Genomic DNA, 7,817 nt, shown 5'->3' with positions numbered 1-7,817 from the left:
TGAAAGATTTAGCTTATTGGTGTTTTTCTGCTCCATGCATTTCGTCCTATTTTCAAAGAAAGCTCTAAAAAATCCAACAAAATAAATTGTTATCCTCACTTTTAGTAACAAAGCAAAAGAGCTCAATGCATAGCTTCGTATTCACAAACTTTATTCATTCCCAATATATCCAACCGATTCACATGTACAAGTCAAAATAAAGATATATATATTTTTGCATCAAATAAAGAAAATGAACAATCCATCTGTTTTTTTTGCATGGTATGAAGAATTCATCTTTCTTTTTTTGTTCACGACACCAAATATTGACCGATTCCTGCCACCGCTGTACACAACCTTTCACGTTGATACTTGGACCCCTATCCATCGTTTACATATACATGAAAAGAATATAATTAAAAAGCCCATACTAAAAGCCCACTGTCGTTCAGATCTAGATCAATCTTGTCTCCTGAAACAGCTAAACTACCTTCTCTCATCATGATTAGTTTCAACGTGGGTCAGATTAGCCGTCGTCGCCGCCGTCCATCTGCCTCTGATCTCTGAAACAACGGAACTACCTTCTCTCATCGTGATTAGTTTCAACGTGGGTCAGATAAGACACCGCCGCCGCCGCCACCCATCTGCCTCTGATCTCCCTGCACTGCCACCATCTCCCTCTGATCTCCCTGCACTGCCACTCACGATCTGATTCGAACGACGAGTCAGCGATGCAACCTACTTCATTGCTTCAGCCAACGAACTAGCAGGTAATATCTGTCAATTCTTATCTCTTACCATTGTCGAGATTATACATCAGATTTTAGTTGTTCCGTTTGACTGAACTTTAGGCATGGCTACGAAATACAGCATGTCACTATTGAGTTCCAATGATGAATTAGCACAAGATACACTAAAATCAAGATTACTCTACTCTGAAAGTTGAGATGCTAGAAAGCGTCACCGGAATAGTAGAACTTGTTGAAATATATGTTCCAGGGACAATACTTTAGTTACTTGAACATCTTTCAAAGGGAAATACATGTTTTCTCAACTGATATGATACAGGGACAATTACTTAAAGCATATAGCTTTTCTGCAATGCCGTGATCCAGTATTTGCCATACCTGTGAAAGGCAATATATAGACAAACATAAATTTAGTATGCTGCCCTAAACTGCAACATGCAAAGTGAAGTACAACCAAGGTCCAATTCATGGCTAGACATCAAATCTTACAACAATTTAACTTCCACAAATAAAACTATATCTATTGTTTCTTTCTACATACCATTACTTAAAATGAAATTGAGACTACATAAAAGTTAAATAAAGAACAGTGGGTGGTATGAAGTTCACTTTTTTGAAGCTGCCTGTTTTGAGGAAAGATGTAGAACAAGCAGTATGATGATAGATAAGAATAATTGAATACAAAGGTTGAGTCAATGGAAAACCATACAGAGATATTTCATTGAAACAAGGAACTAAAACCACGTCAAGTATTTCCAAACGGAGGGAGTATATTTTAGCTTCTTATTTATTCGCCAATAATGTTTGTTCACTGAATAGATATGGAACAAGTGATATTTTAGCTATTCCATTTCAGCTTTTGCATTAAATGATGGATAGGAGCTGGATGAGTAAACTAAGAACCAGTGCGGAGTACAAACATGGTGTTCAGCAGTTCCTTTCTTATGCATTCCATGATGTAAGAGATGGTTGCAAGACTCTGTGTCCATGTGTAAATTGCGCAAACAAGAGGATGCAAACTTACGATGAAGTAAAAACCCATTTGAGATGCCATGGCATCCTACAAGGATATACAACATGGATCTGCCATGGAGAGCAATTTCATTCATGTGAAGATGTATTTGAAGATGTGCTACATACCTCAAACGATGCATCTATTTCAGATATCCATGCGTATGTTCCAAGACAAGGCGACTCTAGAAGACTAGATGACACACGAGGGCTCCTTAATGCTGTTTTCAACATGCGAGATTATGATTCACTGGATAGCATATCAGATGATGATAAAGTTGTGCTCTCCAATGAAGAAGGAAATTTTCCAGTTTTATATGATGAGCAACTTGAGGCCCCTAATAGAATGGCTACGTCACCAGCAGAAGAGAATGTTGCCACTGAAGGTCAAGATGGGAGCAAAAAAGAAGAAACATTTTTAAGCTTCTTGAAGGATACAAACTCAAACTTGTACGAGGGATGTCAAATTTTTTCAAAGCTATCCTTCTTAGTCAGGTTATTTCACTTGAAGGTTTTACATGGGTGGACTCAAGCATCATTCAAATCGGTACTTGATTTATTATCTAATGCTTTTCCTTAAGATGCAAGTCTACCCAAGAACTACCATGAAGCAAAGAAAGTTATTCGCGGTTTGGGTCTTAACTACCAGAAAATTCATGCATGTCCGAGAGATTGCATGCTCTATTGGGTTGAGAGGGCTAACCAACAGTATTGCCATGTCTGTAAAAGCTCCCGATGGGCTGATAGAGACAATGATAATACCGAAACAAATTCAAGGCATAAGAAAAAGCCTGCGAAGGTATTGCGCTACTTTCCACTGATACCTAGGCTGCAGAGGTTGTATGCCACTAATAAAACATCAAATGATATGAGGTGGCATGAAGAGGGTCGTACAAAAGATGGATTGGTGCGCCATCCAGCAGATGCAGAAGCATGGAAAGATTTGGATGCTCGTTATCCTGACTTTGCCAAGGATTGTCGCAACATACGTCTTGGCATTGTTAGTGATGGGTTCAATTCGTTCAGAAACATGAGCTCAAAGCATAGTACTTGGCGAGTGATGCTTATTCCTTAGAACCTACCTCCCTGGATTTGCATGAAAGACACATATTTAATTTGATCAATGATCATACCAGGACCGAGTGGTCCAGGGAATGATATAGATGTGTATTAGCAGCCATTAGTTGAAGAGCTCTTGCAACTATGGAAAGGTGTGGACACATTTGATTGTACTACTAAAAAAAAGTTTCGCCTCCAGGATGCATTGCTATGGACACTTAATGATTTCCCTGCATTAGCATACTTATATGGTTGGAGTACAAAGGGGAGATATGCATGTCCATCTTGTGGGATTCTACAAGATCAGTTTACCTAAAGAAAGGGAAGAAATTTTCTTATATGGGCCATCGTCGATGGTTGCCACAAGGCCACTCCTATCGCCGGCAAAAGAAGAAGTTTGACGGAACTGTTGAGAATGAACTTGCACCAAAAACTATGTGTGGGAGTTCAGTGTTGAAAATGTTGGAAGGAAGGGTATTTGTGTATGGAAAAAAAGATGATCCGTCGAAGAAAGGACGTACTGGAAAGAAAGCAAAATCTAAGGCCAAAGGAAATGAAATACGGGTAAAAACAAAAGAAAAAGAGAAACATGCAAGAGAAAGTTAACTGGAGGCTCAACTAAGAACAAAAAGGAGCCAAAGGAGTGGCTGAAGAAGAAATCAATATTCTTTTCCTTGCCATACTGGGAGCTCAACTTGTTGCGGCACAATCTCGATGTGATGCACATAGAAAAAAATGTTTGTGATAATTTAATAGGGACACTACTAAATATTGATTCTAAGTCGAAAGATAATCGAAATGCTCGACTTGATCTGGTAGATATGGGAATTAGAGTTGCACTCCATCCCGATGAAGATGACAAAGGTGAAGAACAACTGCCACTTGCACCCTTTAATATGACAAAGGAACAAAAGGAGGTTCTCTGTTCAATTATTCAAAAACTTAGAACACCCGACGGTAATGCATCATTCTTATCAAGATGTGTCGATATGAAGGACCTTACAATAAAGGGCATGAGAAGTCATGATTGTCATGTCTTATTGAGGATATTCTTCCAGCCGCACTGCGCTCGTGTCATCCAAGGAAAGATGTTATGAACATTGTTTGTGAGTTAGCTGATTTCTTCAAGAATTTGTGCTCTAAGGTATTAAGTGTCGCCGAGCTTGACAAACTACAAAATAGAATTGTCCAGACACTTTGCAATATGGAAAGAATATTCATTCCCTCATTTTTTACCATCATGGTACATTTAATGGTGCATTTAGTGGATGCAGTTAAGCTTGGGGGACCAGTACATTATAGGTGGATGTATCCTATAGAAAGGCAAGTAATCTAGTATTTTGTACTTTGTATCTTGTTGAGTTCATGATTCTATCTTACAGATTGTGTACAATTTATGTCCAGGTACTTTGTTCGACTTAAGGCATTTGTGCACAATCGAGCTCATCCAGAAGGATCTATGGCACAAGAATACATTGCTGATGAATGTATGACGTTTTGTTCAAGATTTATAGATGTACCAACTAGGTTTACAAGACCAGAGAGAAACCCAAATCCATCAGATGAGATACATGATTCTTATATGTTTGAGAGTGCCGGTGAACCTGTAGGAAAAATTGACAGTGTGTATCACTTTAATGATCACTCGCTTGTTCAAGCACATCGCTATGTTCTGCGACATTGTGATGAACTCGCCGACCTTCGAAGGTGCGCGAGAATAATCAACTACTCCCTCCGATCCTTATTAATTGATGCACATTTAGTACAACTTTGTACTGAAGTTGTAGTATGTGTGCGTCAATTAATTTAGATCAGAGGGAGTATATATTTTTTACTTTGCACTTGAGTAATGCTAAATAGTTATTTTTTCTAAAAATTACACTGATAGTAATCCATCTTACTTATATGGAGAATTTCTGGACATGGAGAAAAGTAAAGAAGAAGTTGCACGAGATCTGACGTCACATGATGAGGAGCAGTTTATCAATGAACACTTTGGTGATTGGTTGGAGCAAAAGGTACATCACAATTAACTTAGCATCACAAATTTTATTGTTCTATGGGTAAAATATTGTTGTGTTATAGGTGCTATTCGATGACGCACCTAATTTAAGCAAGAAGGTATGCGCACTAGCTAGAAAGCCAAACAAGTCTGGGCTGCGGTATAGTGGTTTTGTAATCAATGGGTGTCGGTTCCACACTATTAGTCGTGAGGAAGGACGCAAGACACAAAACAGTGGTGTGGTAATGAGGTCAGATAAGGGCATTAACTACTATGGCAGATTGTCTGATATAATAGAGATATCATATGAAGACCAATACAAGGTTGTTCTCTTCAAATGTGAGTGGTATGACGTACACCACCGTGCAGGTCTGCAAACAGATGTATTTGGATTCACTCTTGTAAACTTTTCTCGAATGATGCACACAGGAGAAGAACTAGAAGACGAACCATTCGTTTTTTCTTCTCAAGCAGAACAAATATTTTACGTAGAAGATGGAAAAACTGAAGAATGGCATGTGGTGAGGCAATTCAGGCCAAGAGATCTATTTGACACGGGTACGGAATCATCTTTGAATAATGCAGTTTAGAAGTGTCGGATGTAGATGGAAATAAGATCCCGAACCATATTGACATTTACTGTGAAATTAATGTTTTATTTACTTATATTGCCTTATTTGAAGTTTTTGTACACAAACAAAACATTTTTTATCCATTGGAAGTTCTCTGTATTGAAATGGCTTACCCCAACAATAGTTGTTGGCTGGAAAGCAACCATGCTTTTAAGTATATAGTTTCACCATTCGATATCCCTACCTGCATGAACACACAATTGACAATCAATGTCATACTTTTATTATGAGTACTGAAAATGAACATTGTGACAGTATAAGGTAATAGGGGCCTAGTATAAGTACCTGTACACCACACTTCTCCTTTGTCTGTATGAGCAAAGGCTGTGTTAATTAAAACGCGCTTCAAATTATAACTTCGTCCATGGCCTATTATGCATTCAGACATAATCCGAATTGTTCAAACTCCCTGCTCAAATAATCCAACCTCAAAATGCAAAGAATGATCAAACATTTACCTGTGCCGAATCATCATCCTCACATTGGACCACCAGCCCGACATGGCCGTCGTGAGGCTGGGCGGCAATCCTGCCGGATGACCTCGGGGGGCAGCTCTCCTGCCGGATGACCTCGAGGGGCAGCAATCCTGCCGGATGACCTCGAGGAGCAGCTCTCCCCCGCAGATCCTATGCTGGGCCGACGAGGGAAGCTCCGGGATGGCCAGCGTCGAGGGGTGTCGGACCTGGGGATCAGCTCGAGGAGAAGGCAAGCAGCACTCGCCGAGAAGAAACTATGCGCCTCGACCAATGGCGCAGCCCGCAGCTCGTTCGTTCCCCAGGCTATGGGGACCGGACGCCAGCTCCGCCATGGGGATGTCCACCGGCTCCACCCAGGAAGCTCGTACTACGCCGGTTGGGGAGGAAGCCAGATCGGTGAGGTGGTGGTGCAGGTGGGGAATTTTGTTTTGGGCAGGTCGATTTGGGGGAGATTGGTCAGGGCGGCGGTTAAATGCTCGCGTTTCCATTTTTTTCATTTACTCTGTTTCACTTTTTCATGTATACTCTTTCACCACTATTTTTCTCTTGTACATTAGGTACATATTTTTGAACACAACACAAGCACTCGTACATAACTGGTCAAACGGGTCCGACACGGATTCAAACTAAAAAACGCAAACATGTTTAAATTTAGTCGCAGCATACGAATACCGCCATGGCCACTGCCTGTTGTGTCGCAGCATCTGCCGTCATCGTCGGTGCTGGGCTTCTATGGAGCGTCACCGTGGAGTCGTTCGAGCTTTGTCATGGTTGCAATGGAGTTTATTCGGAGCTTCAACGGAGCGATGTCGGGATCGTTGGAGCTTGTCGTGGCTGCAATGAAGCTGTCACCGAAGCTGCAATGGATCGATGTTGCTGTCGTCGATGCTGCATACGATGACGGCGGCGCTGCAATAGAGCGGGTTTCTGCCGTCGGCGCTGCATACGAGGACGGCGGCGCTGCTGCCACCGGCGCTGCATACGAGGACGGCGGCGCTGCAATGGAGTGGACGCTGCTGCCGCCGACGCTTCATACGAGGACGACATCGCTGCAAATGAGTGGACGCTTCTGCCGGGGTATCGACAACCTATGACCCGTTTGATGATGACGTTTATGGCTATCGGGCGCCGGTATTCAAGGGCACATGCTTGAAGACTTGTCGGATATCAAAGATAAGGGTATTGCCAGCTTCGGTAAGGGAGCAACTACATCGGCATGTCATCACCTCGTCTTAACAACGGTAGTGATCGCTCAACGATTTAGCAATCTTGATTTTTTTATTATGTGTGTGGTGACTTATACTTCACGTAAACCTTTATAAATGATTCATATATTTTTTACCCTAAAAAACATTTTTTCAAAAAATAATTTTGCCACCATTCTTAATTCCACATATAATATTTTTATATCCAATTCACATATAATCTTAAAGGGGGCTGCTTGGTGGTGGCGCGTGTCCGATGACATTAGTGGTGGGATGCAGCGAGGATGCTTGGTGGTGGCGCGACGCGGGTGCTTGCCGATGCCTGCGGTGGCACAGTGGGGTTGCTTGGGAGGAGCATGAGTGATGGCGCGACGCGGGTGCTTGCCGGTGTCAGCGGTGGCGCACTGTGGGTGCGTGGGGGCCATCTCATTAAAATCTGATGCAACGACCATTTTGATGTTATTGATTATACTCCCCCCGTTTTTAAATATAAATTTATTTAGAAATTTTTCTATGGACTACATATAAATCTTTGTTGTAAAAAAAGGACCATACGCGACCGCTAGATGCGGACCCTAGCTCAAACGGTTGTTAGGTGGGTCATCAAACGGCTGCCCAGGTGATGAATTAATTTTAGAAATCAACTGACGGATGCTAGCGTTTTCCTATTTCATTTCGTATATAGTTTATTATAAAATCTTTAA

At 41.5% G+C, this 7,817-nt stretch overlaps 1 long non-coding RNA gene across 2 annotated transcripts; it reads right to left on the bottom strand.

The window, feature by feature from the left end:
- Positions 1-326: 326 nt before the first annotated feature.
- Positions 327-6,364, bottom strand: LOC123433563. Of its 2 annotated transcripts, XR_006624946.1 has the most exons (5): positions 5,891-6,364; positions 5,718-5,801; positions 5,546-5,616; positions 778-1,106; positions 327-687 (listed from the first exon to the last, which is right to left on the bottom strand). It is a non-coding gene; the product is annotated as an uncharacterized LOC123433563 (long non-coding RNA). The 2 variants fall into 2 exon arrangements; XR_006624944.1 differs by having other exon boundaries at positions 327-1,106; positions 5,891-6,362.
- Positions 6,365-7,817: the final 1,453 nt, after the last annotated feature.

Source organism: Hordeum vulgare, chromosome 1H, assembly GCF_904849725.1.
Source record: "Hordeum vulgare subsp. vulgare chromosome 1H, MorexV3_pseudomolecules_assembly, whole genome shotgun sequence".
Classification (NCBI taxonomy): domain Eukaryota; kingdom Viridiplantae; phylum Streptophyta; class Magnoliopsida; order Poales; family Poaceae; genus Hordeum; species Hordeum vulgare.
The sequence above is the reverse complement of the archived record's forward strand: the minus strand, read 5'-3'. Positions and strand labels throughout refer to the sequence as shown.